This window comes from Wyeomyia smithii, chromosome 2 (assembly GCF_029784165.1).
Source record: "Wyeomyia smithii strain HCP4-BCI-WySm-NY-G18 chromosome 2, ASM2978416v1, whole genome shotgun sequence".
NCBI lineage: Eukaryota > Metazoa > Arthropoda > Insecta > Diptera > Culicidae > Wyeomyia > Wyeomyia smithii.
The window spans coordinates 6,820,362-6,840,001 of NC_073695.1; the positions used below are offsets into that span (position 1 = coordinate 6,820,362).

The 19,640-nt window shown below is 39.8% G+C and overlaps 1 non-coding gene across 1 annotated transcript; it reads left to right on the plus strand.

Moving 5' to 3' along the window:
• The first annotated feature begins 4,532 nt into the window (after positions 1–4,532).
• Trnay-gua (transfer RNA tyrosine (anticodon GUA)) lies at positions 4,533–4,649 on the plus strand. Its single transcript has 2 exons — positions 4,533–4,569; positions 4,614–4,649. It is a non-coding gene; the product is annotated as a tRNA-Tyr (tRNA).
• The last annotated feature ends 14,991 nt before the right edge of the window (positions 4,650–19,640 follow it).

A 19,640-nucleotide genomic window follows, 5' to 3' on the forward strand; every position in this document is an offset into this window, starting at 1 on the left:
GTGGCGGTTTTGACTCCGGGGGGTGCGACTTTTCGGTGGTTGATGCTTCACACTCTCAAAATAAGATAATTGTAATTTTATTATTCACACTATTGTACTATTGAAAATAGTCAAGCCTTGTCGAAACGAAAAATTCGACCTCTGATTGGTCGTTATATGCTTGCTTCCCAAGCACGGTCGACAGGATCATATACCTTGCAATTGAAAACATGCTATTTGGCCTATATAAGAGCCTGTTTCAGCCGGAGCCGCTCATAATAGTTCTAGACAGCAACAACAGCAGTCGTCCTTCCTTAGCAGCAGTACTAGCCCTGTGGTTGGTCACCACGTCTCAGGAGCAGCGCGGTTTTTCTCAGCGTGTGTCGCCAGACAGCCATTATTCCTCCCGTGTTGGGGCAGCATGAAGATTGCCATCAGGAAATCCAATTGTGGAAATCAAAATGCCTTTTTGAAGGCAAATAAACAAGTCATTGAAAGTTAATAATTTTTGTCAACGCAAGCAAGTATTCTGTGTTGCATCCTAGCAATTTAAATCTGTCACACCCGTCTAATTTACTGAATGTGAAATAGCTTCCACAGTGCGTGTTGTCCGTGTATCTTAATTCCCCCAATGTTAGGGCAGCTCAAAGGTTGTAACTAGCAACCGATTTTGAACCGCAAAATGCTTTTTTCAAGGCAAATAAACAAATAATTGAAGGTTAATAATTTTCTGGCATCAACACAAGCAGACATTCTGAGCAGGATGCAATCAAATTCTGTTGTAGTTGTCCAATTTTTACTTTATTTAGTAAACCCCCCACTGTAGGGGCAGCGCAAAGCCTGCGATCAGCATGACCAACTTTCAATAACAAACAGTTAACGTTTATTCACTAAACATTCATCCAATTCAAAACAGGTTTTTGTCTGAGTACAATAATTTGCACAAAAAGACATTAAAAATTTTACCGCATTATTAGACGCGTTTCTCCAGTCTTGCCTCGTGAACGTGAAGGTTCCCTATGACAGACATAGATTTCGTGCTCCAGCACGTTACAACACGTGGAAATTGTCTTTTTACTAGTGCAACATTTCTTGGAAGTGTTTTACTATTTTGGGTAAGAGACTACGAGTGCATTTATTGCATTTATTGAGAAATCCATCGGAAGTGTATTCAGTGCTATGTCTAAATATATGAACGCCAAATACAAGCTAGATGCTCGGAAACGCGCGAAGGACCAGCATGGGGGAAGTGCATCGAAGAAACCAAGTACCAGTACGGAGGTCAATGTGAAAGCAGCCAGAGGTAACACGTGTCCAACCTCTGGTTGGGACGCTGGAGAAGGGCCTTCTACTATAGGTAGGAGAAATCGAACCATTTATTTATTCCGTATGCTCTCATGTCTAATTTACCTTGGATATAATACTGCGAAAATTATGAAATTTATATATTGTCGTGCATGCAATATAAGCATAACTTTTGAACTCACCTAAGGGATGTAATAAAAGGCAAAATAATTCTAACTTTTAATTCTCATCATTTTCGTTGCATAAACAAAGATTTATAAAAGGTACAACAGTTTACTGAAACAAAAGGTCTGAACTGTGCCTAAAAGGTTCCGCACATGATATACCATAAGTCCTCATCTAAATGTCATATCTGCATAAAAGAGCACGAAAAGTTCTGATTGCATTTTTGAAGTAGAATACTTCTCTCAGGAAGTTCGGCTACATAGGGATGTGAAATGAAAATCTAAAACTGAAAAAAGTGAAAAATATGTCCAATTTCAAATGCTAATAAATCGGATAGTTTTCGATGGATTTCCTTCGTTTTTGCAGCAATCGATTAGAAAATCTTCTAAGATTTCTACCAAATGCATGAAATTGCAATTTTATTATCCGAACTATTGTACTATTGAAAATTCTTAAGCCTTGTCAAAACACAAAATTCGACCTCCGATTGGTCGTTATACGATTGCTTTCTTAAGCGCGGTCGGCAGAGTTATGGACCTAGTAAATTGGGAATGCATCATTTGGCCTATATAAGAGCTTCTTCAGATAGTAAACAGACATTTCATCGGATATTAAATTGAACAACTGAAATTTGAAGAACACAAATGAATATTTGAAGAGTTAATATTTTCTCGTTTTGCGCTACAATCCAAAGTTAATTATCTTCATCTACATACATACTCTGACTATTATTACGTGTTTGCGTCGCTTAGTATTTGGCTACGGTTATGCAGAACGAAAATAACGGCACGATGCGATTTGGCAAGAAATGTGTTGAAATGTATAGCTCTACTCCGCCTTAAAAAGACATGTACATTTCACCACGGTAAGGCGAATCGCATCGCGCCGTCATTCGCGTTCTGCATAACCGTAGCCTTTGTTCCGTTCCCGTTCAATGCTGTCGTTTTAAAAGTGCATATTACAATTCGGCAGCACCTCAACTTCTCATTTGCACAAAATTTAAAAATATTCAAAGAACTTCATTCAAAATATCAAACAAAAAGAAATTACAATACTGCCACTGAACGGTCAATGTTTATATACTAGAAAAAATGACTGACACGCAAGAAGCCGGGTTATCTTTCTTGTAAAAGTATTCTACTTCAACCTTGCGGTCGTCGCTTTGCATACAACCTTCCTGTGATTTTTGATATATATTATATGAGGAAAATTTTACGTCGGTTTTAATTTTTTTGAAAAATATAATGCATGATGCTTGAAAGACTTTCATATGATATAAAAAAAACATAAAAGATTCAGTTATTGAGAAAATAAAAAAAATATCAATTGAAAAATATGCTTTAAGTTGAAAATTACTTATGACTTGTTTTTTCAAAGTGACTATTTTACATTGCTTCTTTTTATTCACTTCCACCTTCATCTTCATTTTTTTCAATTTTTAATACAGTTTTGATATCTCCAAGGAGAGTTTTCAAAATGCAATTTCTAACGTCAGAATAATAATTCACTATTTTCTCTGTAGAAAGGCGATTTATTATGTCATGGTTTTTGTTTACACGATTGTTTTTACGGGTGACTGGTAAGATACAAACTTAAAACATGATTTTGGTACTCAGTGCTGGTGATCCAAAACATGAACAACGATTAGTTTTTGATACTGCGTTAAATATCGGAATATTGAAGAGTTAAACATGAAAAATTTAAAATGGTGTGATTATTAATACCGAAACATGTTTAAAAACGTTGTTATTATCAGACTAATACGACCCATTTGTTATTCTGTTCATGGTTTGCAGTGTGCAATTTAAATTTACATTTTTAAAATACGATATGTGCCGAACACTCGTTTCTCTTCGAAAGAAGGGTACTCTGCGCAACTCTGCGCAAGATCGGACTAGATGCATTTGAAAGCATTTTTTCCAAGCTATCTTTTAAAGCTAGTGCCTATAGTGCCAAACCCTGCCGTTCAAACTTTAAACAATGTTTTATGAAAAAATACGTAATTTTTTGACTCCGCTCAAATTTTTTGAGTATTGCAATGAGATTATACATTATCTAATGATGAGGATTTATTTTTCACTATTTTATAGACAACTTTTTCTTAGACATCATCAAGATTCAAGTTACCCTTGAGGCTCCAGTAAATTTCGCTACATTGCATTTTTTTCAAGAAAAACGCTAAAAAACGCTGACCCGGTACACTTTAAAAAATCATAAAAAATTCGAATTTTGTCGTAATGCTCTAAAAATTTGGATTCTGATACTTCAATAGTATACAACCATAGGAAAAATGTAATTGAAATGAAATTCGTATTTTCAATTTTGAGTCGATGGCCAGCGATTCCCCACTGTGCTTTGTGGAGACGTATTCTGGATTGGGCATAGGATCTTAACGATCTGTCGCCGTAAAAGTAAAGTAAGTATATAGCACCGTTCAAGCTCTTGGCAGTGAAAACTGAAAAGATGAAATAGTATATCAAAGGCACAAAGGAGTTCACCGCTTGGTGAATAAATCTGGTTTTGACATTTCTAAAAGATTAATTTTTAAAATGTTTGTTCTACAACAATTGCTGCATTATCATTTTAGTGTGAATATTTATGTTGATTTTTGAAATATCGAATTGCAGGGCATAACCTTATTGTTGATTACAATTTTTTTACCATTGAGTTTTACCAATACAGTGAACACTTGGAAAAATGTTTCAAAACAATGATATATTTCAACGAACGATCGCTTGGGTGTGGGGATAACACTTCACTGTCTGCGGTGAGCAATAAGCAAATCTACCAAAGCAAAATATGCGGCTTAAAATAGACTGAAGAAATTATGCAACAGTTATTTGCGTTCAAAGTCAGTGTGTGGCATGGCTTGGCCCGCCTTTCACTTAGAGTTGCCTTAATTAGCTCCGTGATATGTTTTTTTTCCAGCGCCTGCAATGTCATTGGCATGTTGGAGGCTCAACCACCGAACAAATGCACTTGCTGCCTGTTGATTCATTTTGTGACGGCAAATATAAATTAAGGTTTTTAGTGCGCACCTTACTTTGATTAATATTGCTGGCTGCATTGATCGAATTCAACAACCTTCGATAGCTCAGTTGGTAGAGCGGTGGACTGTAGAGAGATCACTTTTCCGAATAGAGTAGGTAAAGGTGTGTTCAGGTATCCATAGGTCACTGGTTCAAATCCGGTTCGAAGGATTTATTTTTATTGCTTTTATTTATTCATGACTCTCACAGAATCGGTCAAATTGAATCGAAGCCGTCATACACAACTTTTTATTCCGAAAGACATCCGCTTGACATATGCCACCAGGCATTCAGTAAAATGTCCAACTCCACCATAACGCTGTCATCATCATCACTCCAGAACCAGATAGTCATGCAATGCCGGAGCTCGCAGTGACGGCGAACAGATTCCGCCTAGAATCGCTTCCCATGGCCACATAATCACTTTCAGTTTTTCCCAGCAAACTTTGTCTATCGCTCGTTTCCCACAAGAACTCTTTAGGTTTTTTTTTTCGCTCGTTTCTCATCACTTTTACGAGAAGTCAATCAAACATAGAATGTTCATTCCTCCCCTGCTTTTCCGCGAACAGCAAGCAGCAAGTTTCGTAGGGAGAGATGCTCATGCTCACTCGGCCATATCCATTCTGTGTGAAGGGCTCTTCACTCAGTCGGATTGTATTTATCATGCACTTCTGAAAGGCAAGAAACTTATACGGGCGAGTGTGTCATTCGATGTATTTTTACTATGAGCAAGTTCTGCTGTAAGTGATACATAATTCTTGCTCATCCCTACTCGGAAAGTTGCTTGCTATCAATCCTGTCAAGGGAAACAAAAAGAAGAACCCGAGAGTCCCATTGCAGGAATCCATCAGCCAACTAACGACTGGCAATCCGACGGGTTTGCCTTCGAATTGTTCCGCCACTGGTGTTGTGGAAAGTTCGCACGAGAAAATAACTTTTCCCATCGACGGTTCGTGGTGGGAAACTGCTTCCACCGGCGGTCATATGGGAACGAAACAAACGACTGCAGCTAAATAGTTCGGTTGGGATGTTGTGCCATCGTCGGCGGCCGGATTCATCGCGGGATCATACGGAGGATGCGGAAAAGTATGCGCCAGTTATGCACACATGGCTCCAACTATGTGACTGGGTCACAGGAGCACAGACGGATCGGAATGGAAGTAGGTATCTGGAGCATGGCTGGAATGGTTTTTTTTTCGTTGTTGATGTGGGTTACGAATGCCTTTTCGTATCGTTCATCTTTTTTAGAGGCAGAAGAAAAAAAAACACTTTTGTAGATAAAATTTTGAAAATCCTCAACAGGAGCTCATATTTTGTGTATAATATACATATGTCATAAAATGCGACATTACTGGCACAGTATTGTGAAATACATAGTGTTTGTTCTAGTAAAAATGTGTATAATTTTTAAAAACGCTAAGGATTGGGAAGCTCTGCTCAACAATTTGCAAACAATCGGGAAAGCCAGAAATAAAAACATATATCCGAGAAAAAAAGAATAATACGAAAAATTTTCATACTCTCTTCGGAATCATATTAGAGTACTAAAAATGAAATAGCTAAATCTCTCAGTATTGCTACTGATTTAGAGTTACCGCAATCAAATACAGATTTTTACACACAGCTGAAAATCGGAAATCTTATCTCAAATAACACGTTCATCCACTGCTTTTCTTGGGTGGCACCATCATTGTTTGCTACTGTTCTCCTCCAATCGAATTTAATTTTCTAGCCTATGTAATTCAATAACAACCCAATTCCCAAGGGCGCAAGTATACACATTCGAAAAAAAACGAAACATCTTTCGTCCTCAAACAACCAACAAACATCAACAAATAAAACTGATTTTAATCCGAAAAGTGTGCCTCCCACCGCTGATAGTGCCGGAATCGGGATAGACACAATCATGTGTATAAATATACCTCGCCAGACCCAGCAGCGGGGGTTTGCTATCCAGACGGAGGAAATTATATCGTGATAACGATTTATGGAAAGTGCACGCCGCCGTTCAGGCACACCGTCGGTGTCACTCATCAGTCCTTTGTTCGCCTGCTTTTTATGCTTCCCCGGCGAAACCATGCAGAGCATCCTTCCTGAGTACGGGTTTTGTGCCACTAATTCGTTCGAAAAAAATAAAAGTGCAATTAGAAGAGGAAACTTGTTATATACGGTCGCCACGTGGCCAGCCGCTGTAGCGATGCTTGTTTTATGTGCCATCTTCCCCATCTCCATGCAGAACGTCAAATTCTAAGCTGAGCACATTGATTATGATGAGATGACTGTTTTCCTGTTCAGCATAAGCCGCACCACCACACCGTGTGTTTAGTGAGTGGGCGATAAAAAAGAAAAAGCGTGTACATACCGTCCCGTAATGTAATTACGGTTGGTTTATGAAAGATTTTAATTCCATTCCAAGCTAATGTGTTTTGCAGAGACGCTTTGTGCGTTTTGCGCTTCGTGCTACCCTTCGCAGCGTGACTCGGGATTGGGGATACGGAATGGCCGCGTCTGCGGAACATGCGAAAGGGTTCAGTCCAGAACGTGGGAAAGTGTAACCCGAGAAGGCCGTTTGAATTCCTGTTGACTCACTCACTCACTCACTGGCTGGAGTGGAGAGTGCAGGGCCTCTCGAGAGCGTGATTCGGGAATTCTCGGATTCGGTCAAATGTACAACAAGTGCAGATAAAAGCATTCCGATAATTCATATGGAATGCGGATTCGTGGTCTCACGGTGCTGCTGTGGATATTTTGTTTTGGGACAAATTTCGTTTTTAATTTATGTTATGCGGGTAAAATATTTGATTCTTTTTTGTTTTGTTTGGTGGTGCAAAGTGGTTCTGATTCAATTCTTCTTCAAATCTTGCCGGTGGTAAAAATTTGATTTGTAGCGATACAAACGAAAAAATGAATGCAAAGCTTAAAAAGGGGTCTAGTGTAGGTAGTAGGTCTAGTCGAGTGTTACTTCCGCCTATAATAGAAATCTTCAAAACCTGCCTAAAATTTGAAGTTATGCTTAAAATATCGGTTTTTGGATTTTTTGAAGTAGAATACTTCTCTCAGGAAGTTCGGCTACATAGGGATGTGAAATGAAAATCTAAAATCGAAAAAAGTGAAAAATATGTCCAATTTCAAATGCTAATGAATCGGTTAGTATTCGATGGATTTCCTTCGTTCTTGCAGCAATAGATTGTAAAATATTCTAAGATTCTTCCCAAAATAAGATAATTGTAATTTTATTATTCACACTATTGTACTATTGAAAACAGTCAAGCCTTGTCAAAACGAAAAATTTGACCTCTGATTGGTCGTTATATGCTTGCTTCCCAAGCACGGTCGACAGGATCATATACCTTGCAATTGAAAACATGCTATTTGGCCTATAAAAGAGCCTGTTTCAGCCGGAACCGCTCATCAATCATTATTCGTCTCACGCTTGGTGTGTACAGACGTGTTTGTTACAACAACTGAAAGTTTTAGTTTACCTATCGCATTCGTTTATTTTACCTATCGCATTCGTTATACAACAGTACGTTGTCGTGTCCCAACGAAATGGGAAAAACGGGTTCCAGTAAGGAGCAAAACAATAAGCGTCCTCGTGACCCTGCTGTAAAGGATGATGGAATCGCCAAGAAGATACTAGCTGCTAACAAGTTTGCATCGCTGGCTGACCAAACTACCGAGAAAACGGAAAAGAAGGAGAAAATGCCGCCTTTCTACGTAAAAGGTTTTCCGCCTGGACTAAGGCAACACTTCAATGAACTTATCAGCAAAGGGCTGATAGCTATCCTGAGGCTATGCACGGACGGCTACAAAATCGTCGTTCCATCCACCCCACATTACAAGGCAGTAGAGGCTTACCTGAAGCAAACAAAAGCGGAGTATTTCACTCACGATATTGCAGCTACAAAACCATTCAAAGTTGTACTGCGTGGTTTACCGGAATTGGAACTGGACGAGTTAAAAACGGAGCTTGTCGCTTGCGGCCTAGAAGTGGAAGTAGTATACAAAATGATAAGACACAACAAAGCCATCAAGTATCGTGATCAGTTATACCTGATCCACCTGACCAGGGGTTCAACCACACTGAGCACAGTGAAAACAATCACCGCCCTATTCAACATCATCGTGCAATGGGAGCGATACAAACCGATTCATCGCGATGTCACGCAGTGTTCCAATTGCTTGAACTATGGACATGGCACAAAGAATTGCCACATCAAGAGTCGCTGCATGAAATGTGCAGGTCCGCATCGAACAGTGGATTGTCTTGTTGAGGAAGCCGAACAAATCAAGTGTCTCAACTGTGACAAAGAGCATGCTACGAACAGCCGTTCCTGTCCAAAACGAGCAGAATTTATCAAAACTCGAAGTGAAATTGCCAATCGCCAGCGACCGTCGAATAGAAAAAGTGTACAACCTAGCGTTACACCAACCCCGCCAGCGACTTCAAGTACGTTGCCGTTTCCACCTCCTCCAACTGGTGGTGTTCCTAGCCGGGACAAGTTAAGTTATAAGTTATGCACAGGCTGCCAGCTTGCCCCCAGCAAGTAGCAATTTGTACTCGATGGAACAGCTAGCTACGCTGTTTCTTAAACTCGATCAGCAAACAAAGGCTTGTCGCACCAACCAGGAACAGATTGCGGTCATGATGACTTTTTACTACCGTCATGGATCCATTCTTTCGAATCCTTAACTGGAATGCCCGCTCTGTGGCCAACAAGAAGTTAGAACTTCTACATTTTCTGAACACACACCACATCGATGTCGCTGCAATAACCGAAACACATTTGAAGCCGAACATAAACTTCTGCCTGCCGGAACACTGGGTAGTCAGACTGGACCGCACAACCTCAGCTGGGGGCGGGGTTGCAATCGCCATAAGGAGAGGACTACCATACAAATCACTACCGAGTTTCAACACAACCTTTGTCGAAGCTGTAGGAATCGAAATTACCATCACTGATGGACCACTCACATTTATTGCGGTCTATTGTCCGAAGCAGTCTCGACGGGCAAATGGAACCACGGTGAAATTGAAGAACGACATCCAAAAGCTGTCTAGAAGAGGAGGCAATTTCGTCATCACAGGTGATCTCAATGCTCGCCACTCCGCTTGGGGTGACTCCAGGTGCAACTCAAATGGTAACATCATCGTAGAAGATTCCGAAGCTGGATATTACTATCCCGCTCATCCGGAATTGCCAACTTACATCTCTCCTGGTGGTGTAGGCTCTAAGCTTGACATTTTTCTGACCAACATCACCGATCGATTTTCGATTCGAAAACCATAACAGAGCTCTCCTCGGATCATCTTCCGGTCATCGCTGAGATTGGTGCTAACGTAGAGCGGCGTCAGGTTCAACAAAGAAGAAATTACCATCGTGCAAATTGGGTTCAGCTGCAGCGGTATGTTGAAAACCATCTTGATGCGGACATCACTTTGAACAGTACTGGAGACATCGATCGTACTCTACAGTCCATGATAGACGTCATCCAGGAAGCAGAGTGCCGCTACATCCTATCTGTTCCAGTGACACGTCAGTTTGCGCAAATCGACGATAACACCAAGCGCATAATTTCCTTGCGAAACTCGCTGAGAAGGCAATATCAACGTACCCGCAACCCTAGGCACCGATTCTACGCTAGACAGCTGACAAAAATCGTTCAAGAACGTCTGGAGAAAGTGAAAAACAGACAGTTTGCAACCGAATTACGTAATTTGCCCAACTGCTCACGGCCATTTTGGCGTCTGGCTAAAGTGTTGAAGAACAAACCATAACCCATTCCGCCATTAATAGTGAATAGTGAAACTTTGCTAACTTCCCGCGAAAAGGCTTGTGCTATCTCTCAGCATTTTGCCGCTTCCCACAATCTTGGTCGTGATATTGTGAGTGGAATCGAACCAGCTGTCAGTGAATCGATAGTAATTCTGGCCCGCACACCGAATATCTTACCACCTGATCAGCGGATAACAGTGGACGAGGTACAAAACAACATTAAATTCTCTCGGAACATGAAGGCTCCCGGATTTAACGGAGTGTTCAACCTTGTGCTCAAAAACCTTGGACCAACAGCCTTGTCTGTGGTGGAGAAAGTGTTCAACCGATGCCTTGAGTTGGCGTACTTTCCAACAAAGTGGAAACTGGCGAAAGTGATTCCCATTTTGAAACCAGGAAAGGATCCCACATGCCTCAAAAGCTACCGTCCCATCAGTCTGCTTTCTGCCTTCAGCGAGGTATTCGAACGATGCATCTACAGCAGTATTCTGTGCCACGCAGAAGTGAACAACATATTCCTGGACGAACAGTTCGGGTTTCGCAGAGGCCATTCAACAACATATCAACTGCAGAGAGTAACAAAACTCATCAATCGGAACAAGGAGCTATCTAAAACAACTGCCATGGCCTGCCTGGACATAGAAAAAGCATTCGACAACGTGTGGCACGACGGGCTTATCTACAAGCTACAGCGCTACAACTATCCCGTTTATCTAGTGAAGATTGTGCAAAACTATCTTACGCTGCGCAAATCTCAGGTCTGTGTGCTGGGTGGCCTGTCTGACCCATACGACGTAGGAGCTGGTGTTCCACAGGGCAGCATCCTTGGTCCTGTTCTGTACAACTTATTCACATCAGATATTCCTGAACTACCCAATGGAGGCATCCTGTCGCTGTTTGCTGATGATACCGCCATTATGTACGAGGGCAGACAGATCAACCAAATAGTTAAAAAGCTGCAAACTGGGCTCAACGTCTTCGTGAATTACTTCACCTCATGGAAAATTTGTGTGAATGCAGCAAAAACTCAGACCATAGTCTTCCCACATCGGAATAGTCAACGTTTGGTGCCGACAACAAAGATTCGGTTGAACAATGTGGATATTCCCTGGTCGTCAAATGTTCGCTACCTTGGTTTGACCTATGATCATAAGCTACTTTATCGCCCCCACATTGAACAAACAGTAACGAAAAGCTTAGTGCTAATGAAGAAGTTGTACCCGCTAATCAACCGAAAATCGAAATTATCCGTCGTGAATAAATTGACGGTATACAAACAGGTCATCCTGCCGATGCTTCTATACGCCACGTCGATCTGGAGAACCTGCGCGAGAACCCACCTGCAAAAGATTCAACGGATCCACAACAAGTTCCTGAAAATGATCTTGAACGTGCCCTTCGGAACCCGAACATCAGAAGTGCATCAAATAGCTGGTATCGATATGACCGAAAACATAATCTCTGCACACGCTGAAAACACTAAAAACAATGCACTTAACTCTAGTGCGGTGCTCATTCGTGAGCTTTATTTATAAGTAGCTAGGTATATTTATTTTATAATTAAAACTCTAATGCCGAGCATTAAAATGTAAATCATGTACGTAGAAAAGGAAAAAGTAGTAACACTTATAGTACATTAAAAACATCAGAGTTGAAAAGTTGATAAAATTGAATCTCTCACAATGTTCAAAAAACAAATGTATAATGAAAATACCGTAAGAAAAATAAAGAATATTGAATCCAAAAAAAAAAATCCGGAACCGCTCATAATAGTTCTAGACAGCGACAAGTCGTCCTTCCTTAGCAGCAGCACTAGCCCTGTGGTTGGTCACCACGTCTCAGGAGCAGCGCGGTTTATCTCAGCGTGTGTCGCCAGACAGCCATTATTTCCCCCGTGTTGGGGCAGCATGATGATTGCCATCAGGAAATCCAATTTCGGAAATCAAAATGCCTTTTTTAAGGCAAATAAACAAGTCATTGAAAGTTGATAATTTTTGTCAACGCAAGCAAGCATTCTGTGTTGCAACCTAGCAATTCAAATTTGTCGCACCCGTCTAATTTACTGAATGTGAAATAGCTTCCACAGTGCATGTTGTCCGTGTATCCTAATTCCCCCAATGTTAGGGCAGCTTGAAGGTTGTAATTAGCAACCGATTTTGAACCGCAACATGCTTTTTTCAAGGCAAATAAAAAATAATTGAAGGTTAATAATTTTCTGGCATCAACACAAGCAGAAATTCTGTGCGGGATGCAATCAAATTCTGTTGTAGTTGTCTAATTTTTACTTTCACTTTATTTAGTAAACCCCCCACTGTAGGGGCAGCGCAAAGGCTGCGATCAGCATAACCGACATTGAATAATTAACTGCCCTGTTAGTACGCATTAACAAAAGCAGTTAGTTCGACTATGCAGAGCTAATATGAAGTCGATTCAATCAATCAGCATGAACAGAATTTCGTCGTCACCCAGCTGCCAAGTTGCAACATGATGCAACACGCAACAGCGAGCAAACGAAATCGCTTGATGTTACAAACCGCAATAAGATACGGGTTAAAACCGTTGCGTGTGTGAGAGCACAATCGGTGTTTATTCGCTGGATACACTATCTACTGTCTACTGAACGCAATAATCTGCTTACATGCGACACGGGGACGGGAACATTCTCTTCAACCAAGCTGCACAACACGACACAAAACATGTTATTTTGTTGCTTCAATGAGAGTGCTATCGGTCCGGCTCGACAAGAAATCATTTTTGTGCATCCGTGCTACGAAACTGAGGAAAAACTTTAGAAACTGAAAAAAGAGGAGGAGCTTATCAAATGATCGCTCTGAGCCGGAATGAAGTCACACATATTTTTCAATTTATATCATTCCACCACGTACGTAAAATAATTAATTCCTATTTTCATCCCTATATAAGAGCTTGTTTTAGTCGAAGCCGCTCATAGTAGTTCTGAACAGCGACGACAGCAGTCCTCCCTTGGCAGCAGCGGGAGCGAGCAGTGTGTACCATCGATAGCGAATAGCGGCCACAACTGTGGCATGGCTGCGAATAAGCGTAGCAGTTTCAGCGGATGTCACCATCGATAGCAGCAGGGCCAGCAGATGCAGGTACAGCGGATACCAATGGCGGCCACAACTGTGGCATGGCTACGGATAGCGTTGCAGGTGCTCAGCAGTTGGGCCAGCGTATAGCGGCCTCAACTGTGGCATGGCTATGCATAGCGTAGCTGTTGCAGCGGGTATATCAGCATCGATAGTAGCAGGTTCAGCTGATGCAACGACACTCCCTTCACTAAAATGCTGTTTCAGTGTGGTAGCGGGAAGCATCAGCAGCAGGCTTGCATGAAGTGATTACATCAGCCAGCAACTTTCTGTAAGGCCTCTGCCATAGTAGACGCGAAAAGCGGCGCGAACCGATTCGCTCGGCCGTAGGTTAATGTACAGCTCTACTGATGGCTGTACATTAACCTACAGCCGAGCGAATCGGTTCGCGTCGCTTTTCGCGTCTATTATGGCAGAGGCCTAATGGGAAAGTTGTATCATTTTGTTCAGAAGAATATTATTGTCGGTAATATTACAGAGATGCGATTGCGTAAATCCGATTTTGAATTGGACAATCGTTCTTTTGAGAACAAATAAAACACTTATTTAAAGAGTTAATAGCTTTTGGTACCAATAGCAGTATAGTGACAGCCTCAGCGGTAGATGCAGATGCAGCCGCTACTTCCCTGAGCTCGATGTAAAGGTAAATGGGAGCAGCACGGCGAAACATTTCGGGTTATGCTTAGACGCGCGTCATTTTTCGTTCTTGATATTCCCCACATGAAACGACGCGCTTTCGTATGATAGCGGTGGTATTAGCGGTAGATGCATTTGCCAACACTTCCTCCAGTAAAGCCGTGTCTAGTTTTCAATGTGAAAACACCTTTCTCATTGTGTTGACCGTGCGCCTTAGTCCTCACTATCAAGGTAACACAGAGATGTACTTCCCTCAGGAAGTTCGGCTACATAGGGATGTAAAATGAAAATCTAAAACTGAAAAAAGTGAGAAAAATTTCAAATGCTAATAAAACGGTTAGTTTTCGATGGATTTCCTTCGTTTTTGCAGCAAAATTAGAAAATCTTCTAAGATTCCTACCAAATGCATGAAATTGCAATTTTATCATTCGATCTATTGTACTATTGAAAACTCTTAAGCCTTGTCAAAACACAAAATTCGACCTCTGATTGGTCGTTATACCGCGCTTTCCCAAGCACGGTCGGCAGAGTTATGGACCTAGTAAATTGGGAATGCATCATTTGGCCTATATAAGAGCTTCATCAGATAATAAACACACATTTCATCGGATATTAAATTGAGCAACTGAAATTTGAAGAACACAAATGATTATTTGAAGAGTTAATATTTTCTCGTTTTGCGCTATAATCCAAAGTTAATTATCTTCATCTACATGCATACTCTGCTTATTATTACGTGTTTGCGTCGCTTAGTGTTTGGCTACGGTCATGCAGAACGCAAATAACGGCGCGATGCGATTCGGCAAGACGAAATCTGTTGAAATGTATAACTCTACTTCGCCTTAAAAAGAGCTGTACATTTCACCACGGTAAGGCGAATCGCATCGCGCCGGCATTCGCGTTCTGCATAACCGTAGCCTTTATTCCGTTTCCGTTTAATGATGTCGTATTAAATGTGCATATTACAATTCGGCAGCACCTCAACTTCTCATTTGCACAAAATTCAAAAATATTCAATGAACTTCATTCAAAATATCAGACAAAAAGAAATTACAATACTGCCAATGAACGGTCAACGTTTATTTACTAGAAAAAATGACTGACACGCAAGCAGCCGGGTTATCTTTCTTGTAAAAGTATTCTACTTCAACCTTGCGGTCGTGGCTTTGCATACAACCTTCTTGTGATTTTTTTTGAACCCAGTCGTTTCTAAACCGATTTTAAATGTTCAAGCCGTTTTGAGAAAGGGAAAGACGGAGCTTTCAAAAAATATACAGGTAACGTCATCAGAATATGCAGAGTTAATAGTTATTTAGTTATTTTTCACGCAATCATTCAACTTCTCGCACTTGAAAATTGCTAATTATTTTTTTTTTAGAAAAGTACTACAAATGCACTATCACTATGAAATTATATTTCTTTCCGACCGAGCCCACATAACTGTGTAGGTAAAAAGTGACTAAAACAAAGTCTTCTCTTTCGCTCTTTGAATGTCAATTGCATTCCTAAACTTATCATTTTTTTAGATATGCTTGGTTTGATATAGTGAGCCATGATAAATTGAGCCGTTGCTAATGTGATTACAGGTCGAAATCGATTATTTGGAGTATCGAATTTTTATGTTGGACTAACGTCTATATCGAAGTTAAGCGCCTGAATTTGAAAATCTAGTTATTCAACCAAGGAAAACTAGGGAAAAGTGGTCAGGTTTTAGCGCTTATATATCAGTCATTTCTGTTCAGAATATCAAGGTTTTAGCATCAACCGATCAGGAATTCTTCTACGGTTAAATTTAACAACAAAAACAACCTATTTTTGAGATATACTATTGAAAAATTGGTAAATAACATCGATTGCCTAAATCATACCGAGCAACCAATCACTACCTCTCTTCCCAAGCACAGCCGACACTAACGGGTGCAACTGATCTAACTTTGTAAACGATTTGTTGTTGTTATTGTTGTTGTTTTACTCGAGGTCACTTTCAGTTTCCAATGCTTTTTCACTTTCCCTACCATTCTCTATTCTTCTTAACTCTTTCCTCTTTCCAAATATCTGACGAAACCTTGATATATAACGTACCACTCGTACATTTTACCTCATCATTTCCATTCCGAAATTCTGAATTTCTCATTCGTGCGTTAACCGGCAATACGGACGGTTTTTTTCAGGAGCAGCAGAAAGCAGGTAGTGGCAAATATTGGTCGCTTGTAATAGTGCATGCCATCGAATTAAATTTCTCATTCGTCAATTGAGCGGAAAAGCGGACGGTTCTTTCTGAAGCAGCAAGAATCGGGTGGGGGCAAATATTGGTCGCCTATAATAGCGCATGCCATCGAATTGAATTTCTCATTCGTTCGTATGGATGGATTGCTATAGCACTTGTGTGGGTGGCTATAGTTGATGTTTAGCGAAGATTTAGTATTTTCTCGTTTATTCGTTACATTCGTTAAAAATATGAAAACGCCTAAACGAACACGGTTGTAAACTCGACTTTACAATAGCTTTTTAAACTTCTTTCATTATTCATCGAGGAAAAAATACTGCCGATTAATGATCAACACTTATTTGCTAGGAATTTCATTTTGATCAAATTTTTTTTAAATACCATAAATTATCGGTAAAAGAAGTACCATAAATTATCGGTAAAGTTTTCTCAATGAGCATTTATTTAATTTTCGTTTTCTTACTCGGTGCGCAGTTTTGTTTTTGTTTCTCGCACACAGTGAAAAAGTGTTAGATAAAATTGCAGAAAATACTAGAGTTACAATTTCGTATACTATTTATTTTAATGGAATATAAAAATACCGTAGTCCAACGTCATGCGGCCGTGTCTTGGTTACCACCCTCCTACTTTTTTCCCTCCGGATGATCGAATCGCAAAAAACATTATTGAAAATTTACAATTAACGAACGTAGAATAATTATTTGCTTTCGCTATGTTATTTGAATGATGCAGTGGCGTAGCCAGAAATTATTTCTGTGGAAAAAGGTAGTAAAGTCTTAAAAATAAAATTAGACACTGATTGGTTTCACTGAACTCGGATATGTCATGCTGTATAGTCAATGAAAATGCATGGTGAATCGGATACTGGATACGTTTGAACTCAAAGGAAATTTAAAATGATTGGTTTCATCAGAATGAGAACAATTTCATACTTGAATTTTCCTTAAAGTTTTTAGATGCTTTACCACCAATTTTGTCCCATTACATAATTTATGTTTGTTGAGGTTCCTTTTTAACGACTGAAGCATAATCATTCAAACATTATTATTAATGAACTTTTTTTTTCATAAAAACCTAAATTAATCCACCTAGCGGTCAGACCCAGCCTTTCTCATTCAAACTTTTATTTGTAAAAATAGATTTACATTAACGCTTCAACCCAATAAATGCATATTAACTCTTTAGGTTATAAAATATTGATGTTGTAATCTATACATATAAAAATGCAAGCCGGTCTGTCTGTCTGATCCATATAGGTTCGAAAACTGCCGAACCGATCGACGTGAAAATTTGTATGTAGAGGTTTTTGGTGCCGATAAAGGTTCCTATGATGGTTTGAGACCCCTCCTTCTTCTGACAGGAAGGGGTCCCATACAAATGAAACATAAATTTCTGCACAACTTAAGAACTAACCGAGTAAATGGAACAAAATTTAGCATGTCAATGTTTTTAGAGGAAACAAATATGTGCATAATGGTTTGACACCCCTCACTCTTCTATAAGAGAGGGGTTCCATACAAATGAAACACAAATTTTTGCACATCTCGAGAACTAATCAACTGAATGGAACCAAATTTGGCAGGTAAATGTTTTTAGTGGTAAAAAATATGTCCATAATACTTTGACATCCCTCCTTCTTTTGAAAGGGAGGGGTGCAATACAAATGAAACACAAATTTCTGCACATCTCGAATGTGAATGTTTTTAGGGGTAACAAATATGTCCAGAATGGTTCGACACCCCTCCCTCTCTAGAAAGGAGGGGTTCCATACGAATGATACACAAATTTCTGCACATCTCGAGAGCTAACCAACTAAATGGAACCATATTTGGCAGGTATATGTTTTGAGTGGTAACAAATTTGTTCCATAATCGACCTCAGGCAACATTTTGGATTGTAAGATGGCAACTTCCGGTTTCTGGAAAACAGCCAAAATGGCCGATTTCCACCCAATATAATAAAATCCGGATCTAGAATGATACACAGGAGCTAAAATCGATCGAAATTGTCTTCAAATGCCATTAAGAAATCCAAAATGGCGACTTTCGGTTTCGGAAAAACAGCGACAAACGACAAAATACCACCCAATATGGGTATTTCCGGAACCGTAATGATGCACTGGAGCCACAAATCGACTTCAGACAACATTTTGAATTGTAAGATGGCAACTTCCGGTTTCTGGAAAACAGCCTGAAATGAACGATTCCCTTTAAATATGAGTATCTCCGGAACCAGAAAGATGGACAGAAGCTAAAAATTGATCACAGACACAATCTTAAATTTTAAGATGGTTACTTCCGGTGTCTTGCAAACAGCCGGAAATGACCAAATACCATTCAATATGAATGTTTTCGGAACCAGAATTTCGCCCAGATGACAGAAATTGATTGATCGAATAACACCCAATATGGGTGTTTCTTCAACCAGAATGACGCATAGAGGCCAGAAATTATCATAAATACCATTTTGAAATCCAAAATGGCGACTACCGGTTTGTGGAAAACAGCCTAAACTAAACAAATGCTATCCAATATGAGCATCTCTGGAACCAGAGTGATGCAAGGAGCTAACAATTGACGTCAGGCACCATTTAAAATTGCTAAATGGCAACTTCTAGGAAACCGTCGAAAATGACCGAATAATACTCAATATGGATATTTCAGTAATCGAGATGATGCATAGAAACCAAACATTGACCCTGGACACCCGTTTGAATTTAAAGACAACCACTTTTACATTCTGTTAACCTGTGTTGTTCATCAGTTAACCCTCAGCTAGCCCGCTCATCTGATAATGATATTGAACAAATCGGTTGTGTAGTTTCTGAGATAATGAAGTTTCGTTATTTTCACATTTCGGTACATTACAGACGAAGTTACAGTAAAATTCAATAGGGTGTTATGAGGCAGCTAGACTTTTAATTTTAAAGTAATTTTGTGGAAATCGGGTCAGCCATCTCTGAGAAAAGTGAGTGAGTCCAAGTAGTCTTCGGAATATGTTCCTTTTCATAGCTGGATTTCACATTTTTAAACATAACAGGCAAAGTAATAGTCCGATTGCAAAACAAATCAATAGGGTCTAATGGGGCAACTAGACCTTCCATTTGACACTGATTTTATGAGAATCGGTCCAGCCATCTCTAAGAAACATAAGTGAGATTAAACAGTCTTCAAAACACGTTTCTTTTCATAACTTTTGAACCACAAGTTCAATCTCCATAAAATTCAAAATTTGAGGGTTTTTCAGGTAGCCCGTTCCTTTGAAACTAATTTTGTTCAAATCGGTAGTGTAGTTTTTGAGATAATGATGTTTCATGATTTTTACATTTTGATACATAACCTCTAAACTAAAAATCCGATCACAATGAAATTTAATAGGGTTTTATGGGACACCAAGACCTTTCATTTGCAATTAA